Source organism: Bradysia coprophila, assembly GCF_014529535.1.
Source record: "Bradysia coprophila strain Holo2 chromosome X unlocalized genomic scaffold, BU_Bcop_v1 contig_173, whole genome shotgun sequence".
NCBI lineage: Eukaryota > Metazoa > Arthropoda > Insecta > Diptera > Sciaridae > Bradysia > Bradysia coprophila.
The window spans coordinates 2,388,772-2,415,288 of record NW_023503302.1 but is presented as its reverse complement, the minus strand read 5'-3'; the positions used below and the strand labels follow the sequence as shown (position 1 = coordinate 2,415,288).

The following is a 26,517-nucleotide window of genomic DNA, read 5'->3' as shown; positions in this document are numbered from 1 at the left end:
ATGCATTGTCACGCATTCGACAATTCACATTACAATGTTCATTCCGGCGTATGTAGTTCATTACAATTTATCAAAGTCGCTTTCTATTTGCACAAAGTCCAATGTGTTGATTGCTTTATCTCTTCAACGTATTATTTGAATATAGCAGCAGCTAAATACCGTTCATTCTGCTTATTTATTTAGTTAGTAGTCGCACTAACATGCATGCATTGCTAACTAAACGAAAAAATTAATTGCACCTAAGGGTAATTTCCTTTTGTTTCAGAGTAAATGAAGGTTCGAAAGCGATGTATATGCATTTGCATGCATGCTCTTCATGCATTTCCATATTTACTGTGTGTATCTCTTGAGTGTACTCAATTTAGTAATTAAATTATGAATTCGCGAAACTGGGTTATACAAATTGGGAAGTTTGACGCATTTCATTCCGTATAATCGTTCCGAATGAGCAGGTACTGTTTGCGTTTTTGTTTTATTCTTGATCTTCACTTCATAAGCATACACTCCTGATTCTTTTTTGTTTGTTTGTTTTTTTAATCTTATAATGTTACAGTTACCGGGTAGATTTACTTATTAGCCTTGAAGAACTAGCTTCAGGTGAATTTATCCGTAGATCTAAGTAAGGAGTACATCCATAAAGGACGACAGCATTTTTTGAGACTATTTGGGCTCCACCCACATGCGTTTTCCTATAACATGCAAGTGCAAGGAACGCAGAGTGTATTTTCATGATTTTTTTTTCGAGAATTTTCAACATTTTCGGGAATTTCAATAGTTCAAGAAAATCGAAAATTCTCTAAATTCTGAAAATAGGCCTTTAGGAGACGTCAGTAAAGTCTAAACATGAATGAGCTTCAGCTGTTTTTCATACCAACAAAATTGCTCATATACGGTTTTACCACTATCACGCTGTGTGTAACTATTTCATCCGGATAAAAAAGTAAAGTATACAGGGCCGGACTGGCTACCAAAAGGCGCATCGGGCGAATTGGCTGAAAAAGGTGCCTAAATAAACTTTATTGGTCTGAAGAGCGCCAAAAGGCAAAAGGCGCATCGGGCTTTGCCCGATCGCCCAGTATAGCCAGTTCGGGCCTGAAAGTATACCTTCGTTGGACTAGTATTCAAGATTTCTTTCGCATTTTCTAGAGAGAAAACATTAAATAAGGACTACCAATCACATTCCACACACATCCTCACCAATTTCGTCAATAATATAGAGCCGTCATTAAAGTCCACCGTCCATTCAATACTTTCAATTTTATTATTTTAAAAGTCTTAAGTTCCGATGAATCGATTACCCATTTTCTATTTTCGTGATGTTAATGGGGTTCATTGAAAGTTCCAAATTGCATCTGGTTTCTGTGTGACATACAAAATGTAAATGTCGTTTGCCATTACCATTACCATTACAGACGATTGAACTATTTCATAACGTACCTAAAGCATTACCAACCTTCGAATATACAATCCTCCACCCGTGTCCAATAATCTGCAAAAGTTTTCTTAAATATCAGGATTTTTCCTCATTCGATGGAACAATTTTATTTCGTGCACCATGCACATTTTTACGTTCGACGTTGCCTGTTACTTTTAATGTTATTGTCTTCTATGGCAATAGTTATGTTTTACACTACACAAAAAAGAAACTTAATAGAAGAAAACAAAACCACTTACTTTTTGTTGTGCTTGCGTGTTGATCCTTTATTACGAGTAAAAGAGTTGTGGAATTTCGAAAGTTTTTCATGTTATATGCTACTTCAGTGTGTATGCTAGTCGTTCTGAACAAGTTGACTTAGTGAATTGGATCTTGAAATCTTGTACATATATTATAAATGGAAATTCTGTTAATTTATTTCGACAATGCATAATAATTGCACTTATAAATAAAATGACACGATTTTCCCGGATTTAACGGAATTACACTGAAGATGTGTCTAAAATAACTTAAAAAGTGCATTGCATGTTCGGAATTACACTCAAACTAACGTGAAAGGGGATTGACTGGTGGCGAATTTTTCGGAATTAAAATGATTGTGAAATTGGTATCCTTTTTGAAAGTTCGATTATTTCTTGGTGAAACCTCCTTATTTGACTAAAGGGGCCATTCAAAAATTACGTAACGCAAGAGATTGCTTGACAGTCGCTGTATTCTTCCAAGAGGTTCGTGATAATGGAGATTTTAGTGTAACGCAATTTATGAACGGCTCCTTAGACAACCAGTATATTGAAGAAACTTCACCTCTATTTTTGTAGCCATTGTTGTGTGGTAGCATTGCAGTGGAGGTTTTTGAGAAAGTCCATTTTTGCGTTATGTAATTAATATCTATGACAATATCTGCAGCTAACCTCAAGAAATTACTATACACCTATCACATAATTTCGTTATTTTTCATACAAAGTTGGAGTCCTTACTCTAGCTAAACATGGCCCCGCGAGAGAGACCTAATTCAAAATTTACTTTCTTCTTTTGTCTAGTTTGAAATTTGAATTAGGTTAGGTCTCTTTCGCGTGTAGCTAGAGTTACTCTAGCTAGAGCTATGTGTAGCTAGAGTTACTGTTGTTATACGTAGCTACGCCAAAGAGACTAAATTCAAATTTACTTTTACTGAAAATTACTTAAAACGTCCATTGTAATATCAGAGAGTGAAATAAAATAAACATCAATCGCATTAGGTGACTTCGCATGTGTAAATGTATGTAAGTTATCCCTAGGGATGGGAGACGTTCAAAATTATAGATAATATCAATCGAAAGAAATTATCGATAATCATATCGTTATCGATAATTTAATAATTATCGATAATTATCAAATTTCGATATTTGAAAATTCATGATAATATACCGATTTATCGGAATATATTGATAAATATCGGATTTCGGACCGAAATATCGATATATCGAATTATCGATATCTTGATAATTATCAAATTATCAATAATTATCGATTATCGATATTTCTTTTGATAGTTTTCGATAAAAAAAGTCGATAATTATCTATTATCGATAATTATCGATAATCATTATCATTATCGCCCATGCCTAGTTATCCCGTTTCTTCTGTAAGTTGCTGCAACAAAACATAATGCAAAGTATTACCACTCTTGCAGTTTTCTATTGTCTGAATAGTGTAACAAAAAATGGATTTTCCTGGATATGCAGCTTCGTGTTGCTTCTATGAAAGCTTTCGATAAAGGATAAAACAATATTTATGTCTAGGTTGTTAAGAAAAAACATTACATTTTGAAACAAATCCAGCTCACCATCTATTGCCCTATGTGTAGTGTAACAAATGTATAAGCTCAATTTGACTCTACAATTTCCCTATTCTAACAACAAACGGTGAAACAAAATTTGTTGACTTAGGTATCTGGATGTAGCATCGGCCTGGAATTATAGACAAAGCGAATGCTTATTGCAAGAATACCATACCGGGCAAATGAAAAAAAAAACAATTTTCCTAATACAGTCGATAATTCATTTAATAATTTGTACTGATGATTCAGTTTTCAATCCAATTCAGTATTATGCTCATTTAACCGGCTAATGAAACGAATGTTCAATAGTTTACGGTGTTTCTATCCAAAATGATAAATTTTCATTGAATACTTATCTAGTTTAGAATTAATGCCTCTTTCGTACATATCATGCATACATTGTACATCGCACTGTACACAAATATAACATAGACCGCGTAGATATAATAGACAGTAAAATAAAAGGAAAAGGATGTAGGTGCTTACAACATACATTGTGTACACCCGCCCACAAAACTGTTGCATGAACCTCGATTATTTCCAAAAGCTAATCTAACAAACAATGTTTTCATACAGAACATGATTGGAAATAAAAAATTGATTTCATTAGCGCATTCACAAAATAATTCAAAAAGGCGAGTGCTTACACACATGTATACTGTATAGGTACCGGAAGTTGAGCACATTTCAATTTGATTAATTGCTTTTGTTTGAAAAATTGAGAGAGCTGCCTGGATTTTTTATTATTATTTTTTGCAAAAATAAAAACATTTTCCCAATCATTTGGGATTCAATCATATATCGAACTATCAAAATTGTTATTAAATGTACATCACATTAGATACTTTTGTATTAATTTACCGACAGTATTAGTCAGTTTGGTTTAATGAATATATGCGTGGTTAGGAGTTTTAGCGAATTTAAATTAATTAAAATTGGATATATCAAAATGTTCTGATAATCAGGCACATTTTGAATTGCATAGCTAAATGAGATTAATTTAATTCATTCGACAAACGGAGATAATGTCCGATTTACGTGGATACTTTAAGCTTTAAATTGTATGAAAATTTAATATGATTCTGTGCTAAGGACAAAGACAGTAGTCACACAAGAAAAAATCTATTTCATTTACAAATGACAAGTCTTACACTTACGGGAATGTATAGTACACAATTATGTCGATGGGACAAATGATGGAAATAATGCTTGGCGTGTTTACCGACCTCGCCTTTGGCGTTCTAGACAATTCCATAAAATTAACAATATCTACAAGTAAATGCAAGATGGCGAAAAGAACCTCAAAGTAAATATGTACCCCATACTTCCACCGATGTAAACTCCTTTTCATATAGTTCCGCAAACATTTACACTACCGGAGTTTTATGGTAAAAGCCAACAACAACAACAAAAAAAGAATTATACAAAAACTACGGAAAAGTTTTCTGTTAGCACTATTTGCATACAAAATAGTCGGCCAATGTTACACAGAAACAAAATAATTCTTCTCATCTGAATCTAACTTTACCGTCGACTCCATACCATTAAAGCTCTGATCTCATGCTCTATGCAAATATGTTCTTTATCTTCGTTTTTCTCTTTTTTTCTCTATTTTTGAAAAGGAGCAAAAAAATTGTATTCTGTTACAGTTGGTCTTTCCAACTATAATGTCTGTATTACGGGATGCAGTCGAAAGCCATTTAAATAGAAAAAAAGTGACGCAGTCCTGTTCATATTCCCACAATTGTTGGTGCTGTTTCTTTGCCGTTGGATTTCAAAATCGACAAACAATTAATTGGTGAAACCGGCTGAGAGGTGTACGAAAAGATGAAAACAAATCACAGATAATTGTATACTTGCTGCTCAATGTTCTTATTTATATCACTTCCTTTGACAAGTTTGCTCTCCTCAACGAACTCAATAATCGATTCTACCCGACCAAAGCTGTAGACCACATACTGTCGGTAACTTAGAGGTGGGAGCAACTTTTTTAATAAATCAATTTATTGTCATCCCTTAACTTGCATAGTGCGTGAGATAAAATTTTACGAACAAAGTTTCTTGCGAAAAGCGATTTCTTAAGGTTTCAAAAAATTTAGATGGTCCCCTGTCCTTGTAATGCAGTGAAGATTATGAACTATTTGGAGTGATAGGACAACCTACTACCAACTCAATAATTACAAAATATCAGGAAAAAAAACTGCCGAAATTCCTAAAACAAATTTTAAAATTATTTCTAACAAAATAGGAGCAATTCCAAATTGGCTGTACAATTGGAGACAGTGGCTCCGACAAAATAATTAGATTTTTTTTTCTTGTAATGGGACTTGCGTCACGGAGGCTAACGCGCGCCCATGATATGTAAGAGAAGTGGGACCAGATAAAGGGAAATGCCTCAATTGGTAAGTATTCAATTTTGAAAATGTGCAAGCATAAAGAAAGGAAATGAAAATCTGTTTTGTACTGTTTTCTACTTAAAGTGTTTTTTCCTCGTATATTTGGTAGGTAGGTAGACATACTCAGCATTTGAATACGATTCGGAATACAAATAATATAGGTCAGTATGAGATGTTATTCAGTTGTGCAATACATTCTGTAAGTAGGTATATCATTCAGAGCCGGAACCGACCATCGATACACGGTTTCGGGCGGATCGAAAAAACGTTCTATCCACGCGAACTTTTGTTTAAAATTTTATCCCGTTCGACAACCGAAAAAGCAAAACTTTTTTCATTTCAAACTCATGCATAACATTCCGAATACATGTAAATTCAACATTTCACAACTGTGACTGATGATTGTGTTTTATTCGAAACGTGTGGTGTTCAATGGTCACGTAGAAAAAAAAAATGTTTCGACGACAAGTTGAGTCCTTCGTAGAAAAAATAACTTTCCGCTACTTTGGAATACAGAAAAATAGTTAAAGTTCAGTCGCTGAACGGAAGTTTCCCGTCGCCAGCCAATATTCAGTTTACATGAAGCAAATCTCATGTGTAACGTTAATTAATTACCGTGCAAATGAGGTAATCGAAGTCAAAATCTCATGTTACTATCAACGTAATTAATTTGTTTCATTTTCGAAATTGATTCAACTGAAACTTTAAGTGTGCAGAATGCAGTTCAATTTAAATAATATTCAAACTGTGTATTTGTCGCTTACGGCAGCATAACTGCACTTGTCACATGCTATGATATTTACTTTCGTTCCGTGTTAGTCAAATAAATAAAGGTACAAAGGGTGACTTCTGATAAAAAAATGAATTTTACCAAGTTTTCACCAGTTCGGCACTGAATTTTGCATACAACAGTGTTTTACAACACACCAACCATATTTCTTCATACTACTATGAGTAATGAGAATAAGTGCAGTAATTTGTGGAAATGTTTTATTATGAATGGTAAGTTATCTAGCAACATAAAACTAGCATGAACAAATTGAATAAAAAGATTTGAATAGTTTATTGAAAACTGCAACTGGTATACGATTCAAATTACGTTTTTGATAAGAGGTTAGAGTTACTCGGAAAAATCAGAGTCTACACATATTACACGTCTCCTTGACTGGATGATGATCGGAATGGGGACATAAACGATTCAGTAATATTCAAGTATTAAACTGGAACATTTCACAATTTTCAGTGAAACTTGAATTAAATACGCCATTACGGTAGGCAGCACAATTATCGTTTGTCAATTCGAAATCTGATGAAAAATGCTTCAAAACTAAAACATTTGTAATATATAGAGTGGACATTCCAAATTTTGTGGCCCGTCGAAAGGTTGTCCATTGTAGAAATACACACAGTCCGATTTCAAAGAATAAAATTTCTGATCCCATTGTAGAGCCTAAAAACTTTATTCACAAAACTCGCCGTATTTCAATGTTAAAATTTTATTTCGTAAGTTCAATTCGCGGGTCCTGATTCACCATTTAAAAATGATCGCTCGTTATTCCTCGGACTTCGGAATCCCACTCGAAATATCTGATGTGTTGGGAACCTCCAACGGCTGTTATCTTGAGGGAATGTGGTTTTGAGAGTGATGTCACCAAACAACGCAGTTCGTTTAACAACTTTATTTATGATGAAAAAACACTTCAAATTGCTGAAAAGAACAATTTTCGCATGAGAATCTATCTAATATTCCAAGTACAATTCTCCTTACGTTTACTTTCCCTTCGATAAAATGAATCCGTATAAACCGCACGTGTGTGTGTATTTGCGTGTGTAATCTATAATTGGTCATCAGAACCCCAAATTAGCCTAATCAATCAATCGGTCAGGAGACCAAAAAATTACCTTTACAGCTCTGCGGCTGTACAAACTCTACACCACGTCTTGTCGATGCTAATTGAACTAAAGCCTAAAACAAATTTCATTCTTTCATGAGCACCGTACAACAACGTAAAACATCTTCAGCCTTTTACCTCTCCTAGCAGGTTCAACCAATTTGACCAGATTAAACTATCAACAGCACACACGCGCCAACAATACGAAATTTGCTCAGTCGAGCGCTTAATTTTCTACTTTCTTAATTCTCTACTCGGATAATTTACAACTTATTTTCGCGGATAACTTATGATTTTAACGTTAGCTTTCGGCCACAACAACTTATTTATTCGCCGGCTCGCTTTGATTCATCTGACGTTTGCCTTCTTCCGGGCACCACTTCATCGATTTCTCTGGCAATACTTTACCAGAACCAGATTGACATGTATCAGTGCTGTCGGCAATCGAGCGCTGCACAACATGATGATTACCCCATAAATGTAATTTTTTTAGATTTATCAGGGTAGGACAATTACTAACGTGATCATAATTCCCATTGATTAGTTCCGAGTACAGACAGACTCTTACAACATTTCCATTCTAATTCATGACTCTTCGTCCTCTAACTCCAGTCGACCTTTCTTATATGAATACATAAAAACTATCCTTGAAATTCAAGTGAAAAATTCGACATAAATAGCAACAGAACCTAAATCCCCACATTACAACCGAATTTTTCTTCCATTTCCATCAAAACCGTTCTAAAAACCGACAAAAAATGAAAACAAACGATTTAATATGATCACTTGAAAATGTATGGCATAATTTTATTGCCACTTGAATCTCTTTCTCTTTTCTTATTTAAAGTAGATTATCCCTAAATCCTCCCCAAAAATATTTTTCTAAAAACCATTCCTATCCTCAGTTTCTGCAATATTATTTTCTCAATATATTAAGCGTACATTATACTCTTTTATGCTCCTCATTGTGTATGAAAAGATAGAAAATATTCCAATTTTATATTTCGTTTTCTTCTCATTTTTTTAGATTTTTTCTTTGCTTTTGCTTTTGTATAAAATTATAATTTAAAATGAAAATATTTGAACACGATATTGCCTTTTTCGTAAAAGCCGAAGAGAAAAATTTAAATTAATTATGCTTAAGGATGGAAGATTTAAAAATGTGGTAGATTATGAAAATGCACTTTTTCAATTTACCATATCCTTAATATTGTACTTATATGTTTGTTGTTACGATGAAAGTATTTTGTATAAAATTATTGTAATCACTTTGTTGGGAAACTTTCCTCATTTTTTTTCTGTGAACACTGTTCTTTGCTGATAAGCAAATATAATATTATCTGTAACAATAAACCCATTGATTCCGGGAAAGGAACCACCAACTGAAACTGTATTTCGGTGATCTTCTTTTTTTTTCTATTTTTAATAAGCGTCAATTTGGCCATGCATATCCCAGTCTACTTAGTAAATTGAACAAATAGTACCATTTTCTATGTCCTCAAAGTTTAGGTCCATTCATAGAATTTATTTCAAATATTTGAATGTAGAAAATCCCGGAAATGTATATCAAAATCTTCCTCAGACGTTTTACTTCCACTTACTGTCTTTTCTGCATAATGATTTTTTAATAACGACTATACTTAGTTAGTGAGAGGGCGTGACGCACGTCCTCTACTACAAATTTTTTACGGACTAATGATCATATTTATAGCCACTATTTGACTTCCCACTCTTAACTCGAACGACCCCCAAACATTTATTTGCAATCTAGGCATCCATACGAGTTCAACGAGCTATCTCACGTTAATGTAAGATTTGGCCGATATATTGAATTTCAAAATCCTTCTTCTTCTATAAACAAAGTATTTTCAGATAACTCAAATTGACTACGTTAGTCTTTCCTGAAATTTTGGTTATAGGTCAATCTCGGGCCATAGATCAAAATAAGATTTTAAAAATGGATGTACGCAAACGTTTTCGGGAGCTAGGGCTTCCGGAAGTTTCCACACAACACCATAATAACAGCATGTTTTGTGTGTGTTTGAGAGTAGTGTGTGTGTGTGTGTGTGTATGTGTGTGTCAGAATTTTTTTCAGCTAGTAATTATGAATTATGATTGGTAAATGTTGGAAAAAGTGTTTTGATGGATTTGGGCTATTGTTGATATAAGTGAGGTATTCCGAGGCTGGTTCCTAATTTTTGGGTTGAGAGATGATTCCTTCTGGCACTTCTTAACTTCCATAGGATTTTTCGATGGATTTGGGTTATTTTCGATATAGGTGAGGTGTTCCGAGGTTGGTTCCTCAATTTTGGGATGAAAAATGATTCCTCTTTCACCTCTCAACTTCCATCGGATCTTTTGTTGGATTTGAGATGTTGTCGACATGAGAACGGGGAGGCTTACAAAACTTGTGACCCTTCTTACCCCTAAACTTCCAAAAGAACTGATATCCGCCAAAAAAAACTCTAAAGTGTGAAAGTGTGACACAAGTCCTTGTTTCTACTAACAAAATAACTGATATCGCTGAGGGAGACGTATTCTGCGCCTCACAAAGTGATAGATGTTGAGGAAACTACTGTTAGGAAAATAGTTAAAATAGGCATAAATTTGTCCTGAATCATCTGCCACTTTGTGACGCAATGTTTTTCTAAAATTTTACTTTTTTAATTTTTTGGGTCAATTTTTTGTTGATAAAAGTTCTGCGTTGAGGACGTCACCCTCAGCGATATCAGTTATTTTGTAAGTAGAAACATATTGTATAACGAGCCGAGAGCGAGTGCAGGAATTATAATTATAGAAAAAAAATCTGTAAATAGAAGCTGCAGGTGATGATACCCTAGCTCTGCAATCTATCGAAACAACATTCATAAACGTTTTCGTATGTACTGACTAGTACCACCAATAACGTTTTTTGGTCCAAAAACGTTACCCCAATTCCGAACATTTCACAAACGAATAATCCCGTATACTTTGCTAATGAAATGGAACAGCTATAACCACTACTCGGAAAACCATCAATGAAAATGTATGAAACTACAAGAAAATGGCAAATACAGTCTACAAATACAATAGCTAGTAATTTTCTTTAATCCACGGTTTACTTAACACATTAGAGGGGTTTTTCATAAATGACATACATCACATACTGATGACTCGTTACACATGATTGTAATGTCGTTCAATTCTAGAACTAAATCTACATACAAGGTATGTTGACCCTAATTCAGTATAAAAGAAACTATTCTCAAAAATAGAATATTTGATTTTGTATTGCCCGCGAACATGCTGGAAATGTGAATTTTCTTTGTTCTTTGCAAATCATAACACACATTCATGTCTGGTCGATAATTTCATCGATCTCATGGACGATATAACAATTTTACAATTTCGTATTCAACGACAACAATTTCAACAACGATGTGTTTCATTTGATGTCCCATCAGATACCCCACATTGTATGTACAGTTTGGTTTTCGCGAAAATTTCTCCCCCTCTACCATTGGATGTGTTTTATAAATGGTCCTTTACAGCTACTAAAATGAAAGCACCATTGTGCAATACGAAACCCATAAAAAGTATCACTTTCAACAGTTTATTGCGCTGGCAAATATTCTCGCGTGCACTTTTCACAATGCACTATAAAATGCAGCACAAATTTAAGAATATTTCATTAACAGCATTATTCACTCTTAAAATAATCGTTAAAATCGGAAAATAAAATTAGAATTTATTATTGTCTGTACAGCTGCTGTGTTGTGTTGCATGTAATTCTGTAAAACAGTAGAGTAATTACGTTCGAAAGTAAACATCACGTGAGACAGGTAGACTTATAACCTAAAATAGCCTCAACAGAAACAACAACACACACTCCACGGATAATAGCGGTGGAGTCACAATTTCGCAAAAGCAGCGAATCAAAATTTTTCTCGATTTTCAAAAGAAGTCCCAATTGTTTACGGGTGTACTGTACACTGTACACTATTTGATGTTCGCACGGTATTGAACTTTTTTGATGATAAGGGTCAGTTGTTTGTGTTGACACCTATCGATAAGTTAAAGAAGATTGTTTCAGTAGAACATTTTCCCCCCAACCTAAACTTGAAAAAGCTGATCTGAAAAGTTCAGTTTTCTGACTGCATTCTTTTACATACCCCGGCCACATAATTAAAGAAGAAGTTATTCATGTTCATTGACATATAAATCTCCCAAGAAAAAAAAATATAGTCGATGTCATATAATATAGTGGATGTCCTCGAATATAGTCGACGTCCTCGCATATGGTCGATGTATTCAAATATTATCGATGGTCAAGAATATTGTCGATGTGCTCAAATATATCCGGCATCCTCGAATATAGTCGATGTCATCGAATATAGTCGATGTTCTAGAATATGCGATGTTTTCGAATGTAGTCGATGTTCTCGAATTTAATCGATGTTCTCGATTATAGTCGATACATACTCGAAAATATACTCGAATATACTCAGTATACTCGAATATGGTCGGAGATATATAATAGATCTGTGAAAGTGTTATGTACACTGGTGGTCGAAGTAAATAACATAAAAAGATTCTAAAATATTTGTTTTCTTATAATAGTACTAATACTCATATATATCCGGTGATTGGTACACTGACCCTACGCCATATATTCTGCTAGCGGGTGTTATTCACAATTTGTTTTTAAAATATGTGTTTCGTAGTTATTTTGTCCGGGGTTATTTTGTCCGGGGTTATATTGTCCGAAAGTTATTTTGTCCGAACGTCTTTGGGATTTTTACACGGGCTGTGTAGTAGATATAATACAATTTTTCATTTAACCAGGATCTTGTACGTACCTGTCGGCAGTAAACGAGTATCAATAGTGTAAACGAGTATGACTATTCCAAAATCTTTTATAAGTACATACTTCATAAGTAAGACTATAATTTCGGATGTACGTTGGGTTTTTCTGGAAATTCTGGAAATTAGAATATTTTTTGAAAATTGATACTGTTGTGCGCAAAGCACTCAAAAAGGATAAGGAGCAATTTCGGAGCCATTTTAATTCAAATTTACGAAATAATTCATGGAGAGATTGGCAACACATGCTCACTGTTTTGTTTAAATTTAATATTGAAAATCAAAACACCAAGTAATTTACCGACTTTTCATCTTATTTTAATTCGCTTCGTTTGTAAATTCGAATAAATTCAACGATGGTATTTCTATATTCCCCAACTTGTTCCGGTTCACATGGCTCGTGCTGTGAAGGGATAGCACAAAAATTAGTTTTTTTTTTTAAATCGACATAAGTAGCAGTCTTTCGGGAACCGGAATGAGTAAGATAGTCCGAAGGAACGACTACAAAAGTTACGCTTTGTTACATCATTATCAGATGTATTATGTTTGAAATGACAATTAAAGAAATTAAAGCGACTGACATTTTCGTTTCATTTTTCCAACTTTCGTTTCGCATTGGAGTGCTTTAGAGTGCTTTCGAAAGCTGTGAGCTTCTTTCGGATTCCATTTTCAAAAGTGGAATATTTTGGTGGTATTCAATACAAAAGAAGCTTACAGTTGTCGATACAGTGTTTTGGCCACGGCAGTGCAGGTCGTGGTTTAATTCGAGACACTTTAAAACCGATCACAAATCTTATAATAGTGGGAAATATCCGCCGAGTTTTTATTTTTAATGAAAAGCCTTAAAATGGATTCGGTTAAATCACCGTATTTGGGAGTTCGTAATGAGATTGTGTTCTTACCGAAAGCACCCATTTGTCTACGCTTCAGTTCCTCTATTGGAGTTTCAGTTTCTGAACTTTCTTCAGAGGTGGTGGTGGTAGTAGTAGTAGTATCAGTAGTAGTAGTAAAAACTTCTTCATCTTCTGCGTTTACTGCACCTGAAACGGAATGGAAAAATATATTAAGAAGAATAGTTATTTATTAACCTAGAGGAAAACAAGGGTTTCGAAGTTTCAGCTGAAGTGAGATAATGAATATTTCCTCGCCTGCGTTTTGAAAAAAGGATCCGTGCGGCTTTCGAAAAATGTGAAACAAATTGATGTGTTTATTTCGTGGATAAAAGCGGTTATTCAAGCCACGCACCGATGAAAAATTATGTGTTCACCTCGGGGAGAAATAGGAAATTCCAACTCTAGCGAATTTCGCCCTTGTTGGAATTTCCGATTTTCATCCCTTCGCAAACAAATAACCATTGCACTCTTTCGTTCCATACCCAAAACCCCCAACAAAAGCACTGCCAAACTAATCACTACTTTGAGGTTCATTCTGATATTTGCAACTTTGTAGACAAAACTGAATTGATTGAGTGCTTCATAAAACGTCTTTATTTATAGTCATTTTCAGTATACATCAACATCACATATAACGGTTACAATTGATTCGTTTGACAAAACTCATTTACATAATCAAACCGAGAAAAATTGTTTTAATTAAATAAAGCTGTAAACAACCAATCGGTCACACTAATTTCTGTAGCATATGGGGAAACTGCGTTGCAATCAATGGCACATTATGAGTGTAATATTAAAAGTGTGACGTTGTAACAGCTCAATAGCTTAGTTGTTAAATCATCTGGTTTCCACTAATCGATTGAGTTGCCAGTGTGAGAGTTCAAAACTCAACCGCACACAGATTTGAACTTTGAATCATCTAATGGTGAGTACTACCTATCAACGAACATCACACTGACCTCATAGTTTGTATAGCATCGTGTTGCTCTGACTCAGCCAGTAATCTATCGAACAAGATGTTCCTTGTAAAACAGTTCTTTCAATAAATGAATTTATAACTGCACATCAAAATGAGTATAAGGGTTCAATTGCAATCCACTAGCACAAACACTTATATCAACAAAAAAAAAAAACTATTGATTGTAACAGTGCTCAGTCTTCCATATTATGGGACGGATTTTTTTGTTCAAAGTAGAAATGTAATGTGAATTCTCTGGACATTTTTCGAAAGTTTCTTATCATCTTCTTATACTTATAGAACAAAGAGCCATTCTTTGTCGCCCTAATCAATCTCTGTTCAGTCGACGAGTTTTTATATTTAATTTTGAGTATACATTACATTATGCATGCATCGCAGTTTTATCGGAAAATAGTGAAATAGTCATCGATTTCAATGAATAACCTTGGTATTAAACAAAAAGAAATAAAAGAAAAAACAAAGCGTAAGACCTCGGTATAATCTTCGGGCGCAAAAAAGTCAATTGTGACAACTGATGAAAGCGGATCTTTTTAGGACACTTCGTAAGCTTGTCCTACTTGGCTTCGCTTTATTAATACCCGAGCGAAAAAAAAATCGACGAAAAAGTACAAAAAGTACACAAACAAATAATAGAAAATGTACAGTGTATAATAGCTATTTTAATGGGAACTTCATTTTTCTAAACGTCACTTTTACGCACTAGTGCGCAAAAGTATATATGAAAATCCATTTGCGTACTACTTTGATCGCACTACTGTACATAAATACACCTATTTTCGACCTTTCTCCATACAAAAACAGTATAAATAAGCATTCGAAAATATTCGCCAGCATACTGCTGTATACGGAACTGCCGGGTATCATAGTCTAATTTTATATCCTGATGCAGTTCGTACAATTATAATTGAGATGAAATCAGGTGCTAAATGAAAGCACTAATAGTTAGTTGGCACGAATGCAGTCACATTATGCTAAACGTACCGCATTTTAAAATTTTACGTTTAGCTTTATTCCTTCGTTCCTCTCGTTCCACTCGTTCCATATGCAAACAAATATTTACAAATATTTTGAATCCCTTGCAAATCCTTTACTGCATTAGTGCGATGAAATACGTTCATACGACATTGATCACAGGCGGCGTAAGTTACAAATATCATCACTGAATTGCATAAATAACTATTATGCAATTCCGGGACGGCATTGAACAGTTTTTTGTCTGTTTTTAATAGCGTAATGAAGAAGATTATTGCACGCAGTTTTAGAGTGCGAAAAAGCTTCAATTTTTGGGCGAGTTTCTCGTGCTTGATCAAAAGATTCGATTGTTTATGTTTTTCGGCATATATTTCGTATCCATTTGGCAGACATATTCCTTGCCACTTAATCTGAACTGTGATATTTTCTAGTTTGACGGTTGTGGCAATGAATATGTCTGATAAATGGAAACGAAATATTTGCCGAAAAACTCGCTCAAAAATAAAATTATTATAAAATCCCAAAAAACAAAAAAACCTTTTCATGATTCCGCTGCCTGTTGAGACGTGGCAGATCTTAACTGACTTTTCGTTGTAATTTTGCATTGCACTAAAGTCTCTCAGGATGGGTTGTGATTTTCGCCATTTTAAGAAGAAGAAGAATGACGTTTCAGTTCTATGACGCTCAGTGAATACACAATTTGTGAAACTATTTATGTTTCAGGCATGTAGTATACGTTGAATAAATTAGTTTATTGAGTCTATATCTCAATTTCAATAGATCATTGAAGTGAAAAATCAAAAAGAAAATGTTGACATTGGCGCTGGCGATCAGTTTCGACGGTCAAACCATGAACTTTCATCACAACCAATTTGCGACAGTGGCCAGACAATATGGTTTTTGTGTCATAATGTATGTTTTCGTGCTTTGGCATAGAAAAGGGTCACTTCGTCCCGGAATTGCATAAATAAATATTATACACTGCTCCACGCTTGACTGGTTCAAGTATATATTGTCCGAGGGGTAACCGACTGGCCAAAATGGTGGCAAATCAATTTCTAATTCCTTTCAATTCCGTTTAATTACCTCAATTACCGGACCAACTCGTCTAATTGCCGGATTCGCTCTATTTCCTTTCAATTCCGTTCAATTCCGTTCAATTCCGTTCAATTCCGTTCAATTCCCTTCAATTTCCTTTCAATTCCCTTTCAATACCCTTTCAATTTCTAAAGGTACTTCCTGTCAATTCATTTTAATTGCTCTTAATTCCTTTTATTTCTTTAATTAACGGATTAACACCACTACTTGCCGGATTCGCCCTTCAATTCCAATCAATTCCTTCAATTCCACGAATTTGAATTTTCGAAATAATTGCTCGATATTTTCAAATACAGCCAAGGACAGTCAAAAAAGTGCATTTTTATGATTTTCGTGTTTATCGATTTCAGCTGTTTTAACAATACAAATTACAATGGCAAAACAGCTGAAATCGATGAAACACGTATAGAATAAAAATGCACTTTTTTGACTGTCTTAGGCTGTAGATATAAATTTAAAGTCAAAGTTAAACCCTTGAGCATTTTGGAAAAAGAATCGTCAGACTATATCAAGATAAAATTTGGAACAACTATGTTGTCCTACATTTGTGACTCATTTTGTTAGAATCTTTAATTTTTACTCATACTTTTAGAAGAGATTTTTCAATTTCAATTTAGATTAAACCGTCCAATTGACTGCAGTTTTGTTTAAAATGATTTCACATCGCACATCATTGTTTATTTTAGATAAATAGTATTTTTCGTACCAAGACAGTCAATGACGATTTTTTCAGCACCAGTCCTAAGTTTTCCTTACGAGCGAAGCGAGTATGGAAAATTAGGACTGGTGCTGAAAAAATTGTCATTTCCTGTCGAGGTACGAACAACGTTTTGTGCATCGGACAACTGAAATAGACAAAACGCATCAATTTACTTGAAAACATACACACTTCACATTCACCATATTAAATTTAATCAATCGTATAGTCATAGAAAAATTCATGTAATTCTTTTCCCGCACTATAAATCGTAAAGAAATGAAGTTTTTTCCCGCACGATATATAGTTCGGGAAAAACTGACAACTGAATGAAAAATCATGGCAAAATAGGTCGTATTTCAGTTGTGGAATGCACAATAGTTATTTACGTATATGTTGTGGACGGTATATTTTAGGCAATTTCGCGGATTGTAGCGCGAACGAAGTGAGGGCGGCAAGCGAAAGTACCTAAAATAAACCGTCCACAACAGATGTGTATTAGTCATTTGTGTACCTGTTTTGGACGATTGATTTTAGGCAATTTCGCGGATTGTAGGCCGAACGAAGTGAGGCTTACAAGCGAAAGTGCCTTAAATCAACCGTCCCAAACAGGTGCACATGTGAGTTTTCATGCTTCGGGGCCGAAAATGAGGGCAATTTTTCGAATTTTCTCGGGTTTCCGGCCCTCTGCATGAAAACTCACATGTGCACCTGTTTGGGACGGTTGATTTAAGGCACTTTCGCTTGTAAGCCTCACTTCGTTCGGCCTACAATCCGCGAAATTGCCTAAAATCAATCGTCCAAAACAGGTACACAAATGACTATTTCATGCAGAGGGCCGGAAACCCGAGAAAATTCGAAAAATTGCCCTCATTTTCGGCCCCGAAGCATGAAAACAACTTTTCATTACACCAACTACGAAAGTTGTAATTTTCGCTTCCCGAATGAGATGCGAAAGTATAAAAATTCAACTCTCAGTTAGCCACGACATCACAAGAGGTGCGAAAATACTTTCGCCTCCCAACAGAGGAGCGAAAGTACTTTCGCCCCTCAAACGAGGATACGAAAGTAAATGACAGCAACAACATGTGTTCCGTCTGGTGTCGTTGTGATCACTGTGATTGTTGTGATAGAAAAGAACGTCGCCAATAATTTATAAATTTTAAAGAAATTACATGAATTTTTCCATGACTATACGATTGATTAATATGGTGAATGGGAAATGTGTCTGTTTTCAAGTAAATTACTGTGTTTTGTCTATTTCAGTTGTCCGATGCACAAAACGTTGTTCGTACCTCGACAGGAAATGGATTTGTTCAGCACACGTCAGCAAAAGCCAAACCACTCAATTTTTTGTTTCGTTCAAGTGATCGAAATTGTGAGATTTTAGGCTTTTGGAAAGGTTGATGTCGGTGATGCCTTTTTTTGTAAATTTGGTTTGAAACTAGAGCATTTCGCATCGGCAATGCCCCAGCCTAACATTCCCCCGATGAATATTCACTTGTTGCACCTCAAACTCTTCTGTATCTGACTCACAAGAATCCTCTGAAGAAGAATCCTTCAGTGTGCATATTTTGAACATAAAAGGACGTTGGACCTGTTCTAAAATGGAACTGATCAACACTGTACACTGTTATTTATTGTGCGGGAGCTTTTAAAATTAAAACAAAAAGGAAATAATGTGGTTTTGCATTCGCTGGTCCTTCTTTCCGATAATCACACTTATCAGCATTTACTCTCATTTACTTCCAATTCCTTACAATTCCACATATTTCCAGTCAATTCCGATCAATTCCGATCAATTCCGATCAATTCCAGTCAATTCCGGTCAATTCCAATTATTTACCGGATACTCCGGCAATTCCTTTGAGGGTGTGTAGTCAATTACCCGAGTCGGTTACCCCTCGATATTGTCATGACTGTTGACGGGAAGTTCGTATCAAGCCCAAGATGTAAGACATGATAATTATGATGTCATGGTGTAAGTCTACGAGCCTAACACTCTAATTACATAAAATGTCTGAAATTTTGTCATGCAACTAATGCTCAACGACGGAATAGATATTTCAGCCCGTGCAACCCTCTGATAGATTTAACCAAAACTGAAATACGTTCAGGAGCACAGTAACGTGCCTAACTGAAAATTGATTTTTCGTAAATTTCCCATCTCATTTGGGAAACGAACAATACAATTTTAATTTAAGATGGAAATGTCCCAAGATGAAAATGGTTCGGGGGCGGCGAGACTTTATATTATGTCATATCAATTTATTTATATTCAATTTATTGATGTGACCAATTTCAAATGTGGAAAATGTGGAATTGATCTTAAGATTTAATAATATTATTTCAAGCTTTATTGGCCCTCATTCCATTGCAAACATAAAACACCCTTGACATTCTATATGAGGAATAAATATTCCTTCTATTCCAATAAACTTAAATGAATGGTTCTTATTTGTAACACAAGATCGACGTGACGAGATATATCAGAAGCATTATTTTCGCAATACTCGTGCACATACCCATTTATAGATACACATTACGTTAGGATGTATTCCTATATAATATTGGAATGGTTACATTCGAGTACATGGCTTCAAAGCTTTTAAATTGGATTTGATTCGAAGAATATAGAATGAAAATTGATTCCATTTCTTTATAGTTATATTCGTATGTATATTACGTGGTATATGTGTGTCTAGTCATCTATAGAAATTCGGATGTAATCAAAATATACTCATATGAAACACTGACAAACTACTTCAGCCAGTTGTTCACACTCAAATGTAATTTTAAGTTTTAGAGGTGTTAATAGAAAAGCTTCTTCCATTTATATATATATTCGTTTTTAATACATGTGCCAACACACTTAAAGGTTGGTCGCATTCAATAAATGATTTAATTATAGGTGTGATTATTGTCGAACGTTATTTGAATTTAAATCGACTTTATCATGGCATACAAAATGAACAAATAAATATTTATGTACTTTGCATTTTTGGAATCGCTGGACAAAATAATAAAGAAATAATGTTTTCTAAGTAGGTAGTCAAAGCGAATAACTTTGAACCGTACCACAACTTTGAACGAGAACGGAGGAGATAAATATGTTCAAAGTTGTGATTTTGTTCCAAATTACGAGTGACCGTAAATGTTAAATAAAAATACAGTTCAATTAATTGAATTTGGAGGCGAGGAACAATTACGTATTTTATATTTCTCGCTTAAAAACCGCACTTTATCGCGTATAAACATCACTGTTTGTTGAACTATAAAGGTGTATAGATGACGCGTTTATATACACACAGAATGTGTGTTTTGTTTTTGGTCAAATAGGTTCTCGGCTTCGACTCGAAGCATTTACCATTTCTCGAACATAAAATACCCTTTACAGTGCTTGTAGTATAAATAACTACTACTCGCGATGCTCTGCGGAAATCAAAACTACCGCCCACACATCATCAGATAATGAGATCATTTCCGTGGGATGCTGCAAGTATAAATTATTTGACGTTTGTTTAGAGATCTCACTAATAGCCTTTTACGGCCAATAACAAATTCAGTCTGAACAACCGTTTTAACGTGATTTCTGAACCACGCTTCGAAGTATGCAAATACGCTCTGAAAGTTATGTACTTAATTGATATCTCACTAACTGTAGGCTAAAGATATATGCACTCAACCATAGCGTATTTGGATTACGTCGTACACGTCATTCAGTGTGTACATCGTTGCAGCCACCAAACACACTTGGAACCTCGGAAGTAATATCCTATTACGCATTAATAAACTATCGTTTTGAACCAATAAATGTTTAGCAATTATTCGCTATCCCATCCGGATGGCATGTATCATTATCTATAATATAAAACACAAACACGGTGCACCTCATCTCACCTTGGGTCACCTTGGTGCACCACGGTTCACCTCGGTGCACCACGGCTCACCTCGGCTCACCTCCGTGCACCACGGCTCACCTCCGTGCACCACGGCTCACCTCGGTGCACCACGGCTCACCTCGGTGCACCACGGCTCACCTCGGTGCACCACAGCTCACCTTGAATAAATCCCAGTCATTCCATTTGATTATGAAATTATATGAAATTCCCGTTGATCAGGAATTCCCTATGATTAGAAATTCCCGATTATTAGGAATTTCTCTGTATTCCTATCTGACGATTCTCTCGGAATAGATATTTCATGCATATCTGCTGGTAAGCTTCCTGAAAGAACGGCAAATCAAAAAAGGAGAGACCACAGACAATTACTCATCGACAGCGCCAATATTTTCATTCCATATGCAATTGTAACTATATGGTCAATGTGTGAAGAAGCAAAGAAATCTGTTTTAGATATCGGCAAAAAAATTAAAGACATATCTGGCGAACCAAGATCAATTCAATTCCTATTCCAACTCATCAACATAGCACTACAAAATTCCAATGCCGGATGTGTCCCAGATAGCGAATCTTTAAAAGAAATCTATTATGTTTAGTTTGGTAAATAAAAACACCGTGTGAATGAAAAAAAATCCTGTTATTTAAAATTCCGTCGTGAATAGAAATTCTCTGTGATTAGGATCAAAATGCTAAACTTAACCAATGAAAACTTAGCACGTGACCTGCAAAAATCAACATTTGTAACGAAGTGCACATTATATACTTTTCGTGATTGACAATCATAATAGAAAAATGTTAAAAATTTTAATTAATAGTGCATTTGCTTATGTCATCTCACTTGGTTTGCTTGAGAAAAGGCAATTTTATTGCTTTATATGTTAGATTGAACTCTAAGAAATCTCTTTTCCGATGCTGGCAAATTCAAAAATAGGAGCCGGCGCCGCAATTTAAGATGGCGGCTAAAACTAAAAATCAGTCTCAAAAATATAATTTTTATTATTTTGTTGTTACTTTTTTTTCATAAAATTTACCTTGATTCAAGCTTTATATAGGAAAAATATAAAGTCAATAAAAAAGTACAAAGCCTCTAATAAACTTAGCGTTAAGCATGTCACTGTTCTAAAATAAATGAACCAAAAAATAATAAAGAAAATGAAAAATTAAAAAAAAAAATGATAAATTATGAAGGAGTATTATTTACGATAGAATTTTTGGTTGTTGATGAGCGTGAATGAAAATTCTTTGTTTTGTCTCGAATCGCTCAATTTTTGTTGATTTTATTGCCAAATATTTCGCCTACACATCGTAGGCATTATCAATGGCTAGAAACACAATCGAATTTCCTTACAATTAATATCAACAAAAATTGAGCGATTCGAGACAAAACAAAGAGTATTATTTACAATGAAAAATTTCAGTTGAAATTTCATGAAAAACCAGATTTTCGTTAACCAAAATGCTCAAAATCAACGATTTTCAAGAAATTTGGTTCTGACACCTCAAATCAAAGCCACGTCGTCGCTTGCCAACATACGGCTTTCGTTTGGTTAGGTAAAATCTGTCATAAGAAGCAATAATATCGCGTTTCTCAATCAAAGAGAGGGAGACGCCTTTTTTCGTCATAAGAAAATGCACGATTAGACGCCAGTAATTAAATATCATTTATTTCCAAGCAAGTGCGGAAAAGTATGTGTAAAATCGTTGTTGCCCGGGATTTTGACTCGAGCAAAAAATCATCGGAAAAATCTCACTCAGCATTAAATGCATTGTACAGTTTTCTTCGCACCACTCGTAAATGTGGTCGTACAGTGGGAGGTTACTTAACATGTACGAATAAAAGAACGAATGAATCTATGCACATTTAACTATCTTTTAGTTGAAAACAGTACCGGAATCATTGAGAAATCAGAAGTATCAGTGCATTGAAGTTTATAAGTAGTTCCCGGATAACAGTACGATATCAGCACATGGATAATTGCATACGAGAGAAGTTACGAATGTCAGTACATCCCGGCCAAAGGCCGGGTAACAGTGCTAGTTACAAATAATGTGTGTGTGGCCCCACGGAAAGAGGTCATTACATTTTTACATCTCAAGGGTTGTTCTAATTTTTTTTTTCACTCGTCAAAATAAAAATTTGGAAGCACGGACGTTTGTGGTTTACGTGATTAAGAAATGCATCATGTCCGGAGCGATAGCGGAGGACTTGACGCAGTCTAACTTCCAAAAAAAGAACGAAGAAAATTTTTTGAGACGCGGCAACTATATATAGGCGAGAATTTAAGTTTCTTTCCTTTGGCCTGTATCACCACAAATCCTATTCTATCTTATTCGCGCTTCAAATACGAGCAAAACGAGCTATCACTCGACTATGTAACTTTAAAATTGCCGGAGATACATCGTTTTGAAGTTGGTCATTTTGATAGAAAATGCACCAAATTAACGTTTTCCAAACAATCAAAATCTTTCAACTTACTCTGTATGTTTCTATCTGTCTATCTGTCTATCTGTCTATCTATCGACGGTCGATCTCGGAAACTAGTCAGCCAATCTCTTTATTGGCCTCGAAGTGGTTTCTGAGTGTGGTTTTCGAGGGTCGGGAACGCGTTTTCGGCTGTAGCTTAGCTGTATTGAAACCTACAGAGGCGTGTGACCCATCAAATGAAAGGTATTCGTAACACGATTCAAACAAAAAAATAATTAAAAAAATCGGGTCAGATTCGTTTGAGCTAGAGTGATTAGAGTGACCAAATTTTGAGCTACTCGAGCGTAGGATGAAAGGACTAATATTTTTGCGATTATGAGAGATAGAGAGTTACTTTCTTCGGCAAAGTCTCAGAGTTTTACGAGTAGAACAGAGGGGCATATGTGAAAAATGTCGAAAGTTGGAAATGGGTGGGTCAATTATGTTTTTAGAGGTATTTCTTGAATGGTGGCAGATAGAGAGTTACTTTCTTCGGCAAAGTCTCAGAGTTTTACGAGTAGAAAAGAAGGGCATTTGCGAAAAATGTCGAAAGTTGGAAATGGGTGGGTCAATTGGGGTTTTGGAGATATTTCTTGAATGGTGGCAGATAGAGAATTACTTTCTTCGTCAAATTTTCGAATTTCGTCAAATTTTCGATTTTCGTTAAATTTCGTCAAATTTTCGAATTTCGTCAAATTTTTTAATTTTCGTCAAATTTTCGATTTTCGTCAAATTTTCGATTTTTGTCAAATTTTCGAATTTCGTCAAATTTCGTCAAATTTTCGAATTTCGTCAAATTTCGTCAATTTTCGAATTTCGTCAAATTTTCGATTTTCGTCAAATTTTCAAATTTCGTCAAATTTTCGAATTTCGTCAAATTTTCAAATTTCGTCAAATTTTCAATTTTCGTCAAATTTTCGATTTACGTCAAATTTTCGATTTACGTCAAATTTTCGATTTACGTCAAATTTTCGATTTTCATCAAATTTTCGATTTTCGTCAAATTTTCAAATTTCGTCAAATTTTCAAATTTCGTCAAATTTTCAAATTTCGTCAAATTTTCAAATTTCGTCAAATTTTCAATTTTCGTCAAATTTTCGATTTACGTCAAATTTTCGATTTACGTCAAATTTTCGATTTTCGTCAAATTTTCGATTTTCGTCAAATTTTCGATTTTCTTCAAATTTTCGATTCTCGTTAAATTTTAAAATTTCGTCAAATTTTAAAATTTCGTCAAATTTTCGAATTTCGTCAAATTTTCAGGGAATAGTCAGCACAGCGGTCACTACACAGCTTACATTACAATTCGGAATCAATGACACCTTCTCAATGATACAAACTTAACGACAAAACGTTGGCCACGTTTGGCTAAAAATGTATATGTTCTCTTCTATGAAAGCGTTTCTACACGTTAAGTTATATAGAATTTAGGTTTTCATATTATTTGCATTTGTAATGTGTGCAACATTTACAACGATTTTAATAAAAATTTGGAATACGACTTCAAATGTTACTCTTACAATGTTCATAAACATATTTCAAGGTTTCATATGAAGTAATGAATAAATTTATAGATGAAACGATATTTATTGATATCTTTTATTTTTGCATAATTAGTATAAACATTTTTATGCTCAAAATAGCGGCAGAATAAAGTCATTTGCATACATAGTCCATAACTTAAAAAATTAACAGTGTCACATCTTCACAAGAAGACGTAATATTGCACCAACTTTTTTACTTCAAAGTAAAATATGGTTTCATTGAGCGGCGTCTTACAACTAATATTGGTATCCTATGGATATAGATCGTAAGTGCGCTAGGTTAGAATGGTCCAGAGCACTGAGTATGAGTATACTAGATGCGGCACTGCACATTACGCATTTTATGCAAAGATTACTGTGTAGAGGTAGACTTTACTATTGCGAATTTTGACAACATGCACATACTTGAAACATTTCAAATCAAAGATGTGCAAAATTAGCGTAACAAAAAGACTTTTGAAATTTTTGCATATCCTAAAGTGTATAAAAAGAGACAAAATGTGGAGCCTTGATTATCAACACTATTTCTGTTCACAATTATGGACCATTTCATCATTGGTACGTATTAGCGTGTTACTAAAACAACTTTATGCAACTCAGCATCACAATGTTATCAGCTGAGTTCTTTCGAAGTTTGACACTAAGTCAATGTGCCGTTCTGAAATAATTTAGCCGCCGCCGATCCCTTACCAGTCGGCGCACCGCCGCCGACTATTTTAAAACCGGCACACACCTCTAATTTTCGTCAACTTCCGACTTAACTTCTAAAACGACTGATATCCCGGCAAAAACTCTTTCAGAGCAAAGTTGGACGCAGTCTACAGTCTATATGTGTGATAACTTCTAAAACAAGTGATATCGCTAGAGGTGACGCTGTCAGCGTCGTTACGCAAAATTGAATTTCACAGCCAATTAATTGAAATTAGCTGATCTAGTTTTCCAAACCATTCGCCCAATTTTTTTTTTTTTCAGAAAAAATTTTAACCAACAGAATTTTGACTGAAAAATTTTCAACAAAAAATTCTGCGTCGCATGTGGCAGATTAAATGTTCTCGTAGGTTTGTCCGTGAGCATCTGCCACTTTGCGACGCAGAATTTTTTGTTGAAAATTTTTCAGTCAAAATTCTGTTGGTTAAAATTTTTTCTGAAAAAAAAAAATTGGCGAATGGTTTGGAAAACTAGATCAGCTAATTTCAATTAATTGGCTGTGAAATTCAATTTTGCGTAACGACGCTGACAGCGTCACCTCTAGCGATATCACTTGTTTTAGAAGTTATCACACATATAGACTGTAGACTGCGTCCAACTTTGCTCTGAAAGAGTTTTTGCCGGGATATTTTATATGAGGAAAGCAGCAGTTACACGGTTGTGACGCACTTCAAGCATGAGTGATACTCTAAATAGAGCACTGAAACGGGACAGTGTATCAAACAAATTTTGACACTGTAAAAAAATCTGGAACAGTTTTTCATACAAAATAGTACTCTATTTGGCAGCTGCCACTCGAAGCACTTTCGCTTGAGGTGCGTTGTTGTAATACGTAAAATCAAGGAAATGTAAGATGTGCTTCGAGGCCAGTAATTG

At 34.8% G+C, this 26,517-nt stretch overlaps 2 long non-coding RNA genes across 2 annotated transcripts; both read right to left on the bottom strand.

Annotated features, from left to right (window-relative positions):
• Positions 1-1,618: 1,618 nt before the first annotated feature.
• Positions 1,619-20,415, bottom strand: LOC119068134. The gene is made up of 3 exons (XR_005086093.1): positions 20,378-20,415; positions 4,596-4,597; positions 1,619-1,630 (listed from the first exon to the last, which is right to left on the bottom strand). It is a non-coding gene; the product is annotated as an uncharacterized LOC119068134 (long non-coding RNA).
• On the bottom strand, positions 12,678-13,877 carry LOC119068133. The gene is made up of 3 exons (XR_005086092.1): positions 13,760-13,877; positions 13,287-13,424; positions 12,678-12,787 (listed from the first exon to the last, which is right to left on the bottom strand). It is a non-coding gene; the product is annotated as an uncharacterized LOC119068133 (long non-coding RNA).
• Positions 20,416-26,517: the final 6,102 nt, after the last annotated feature.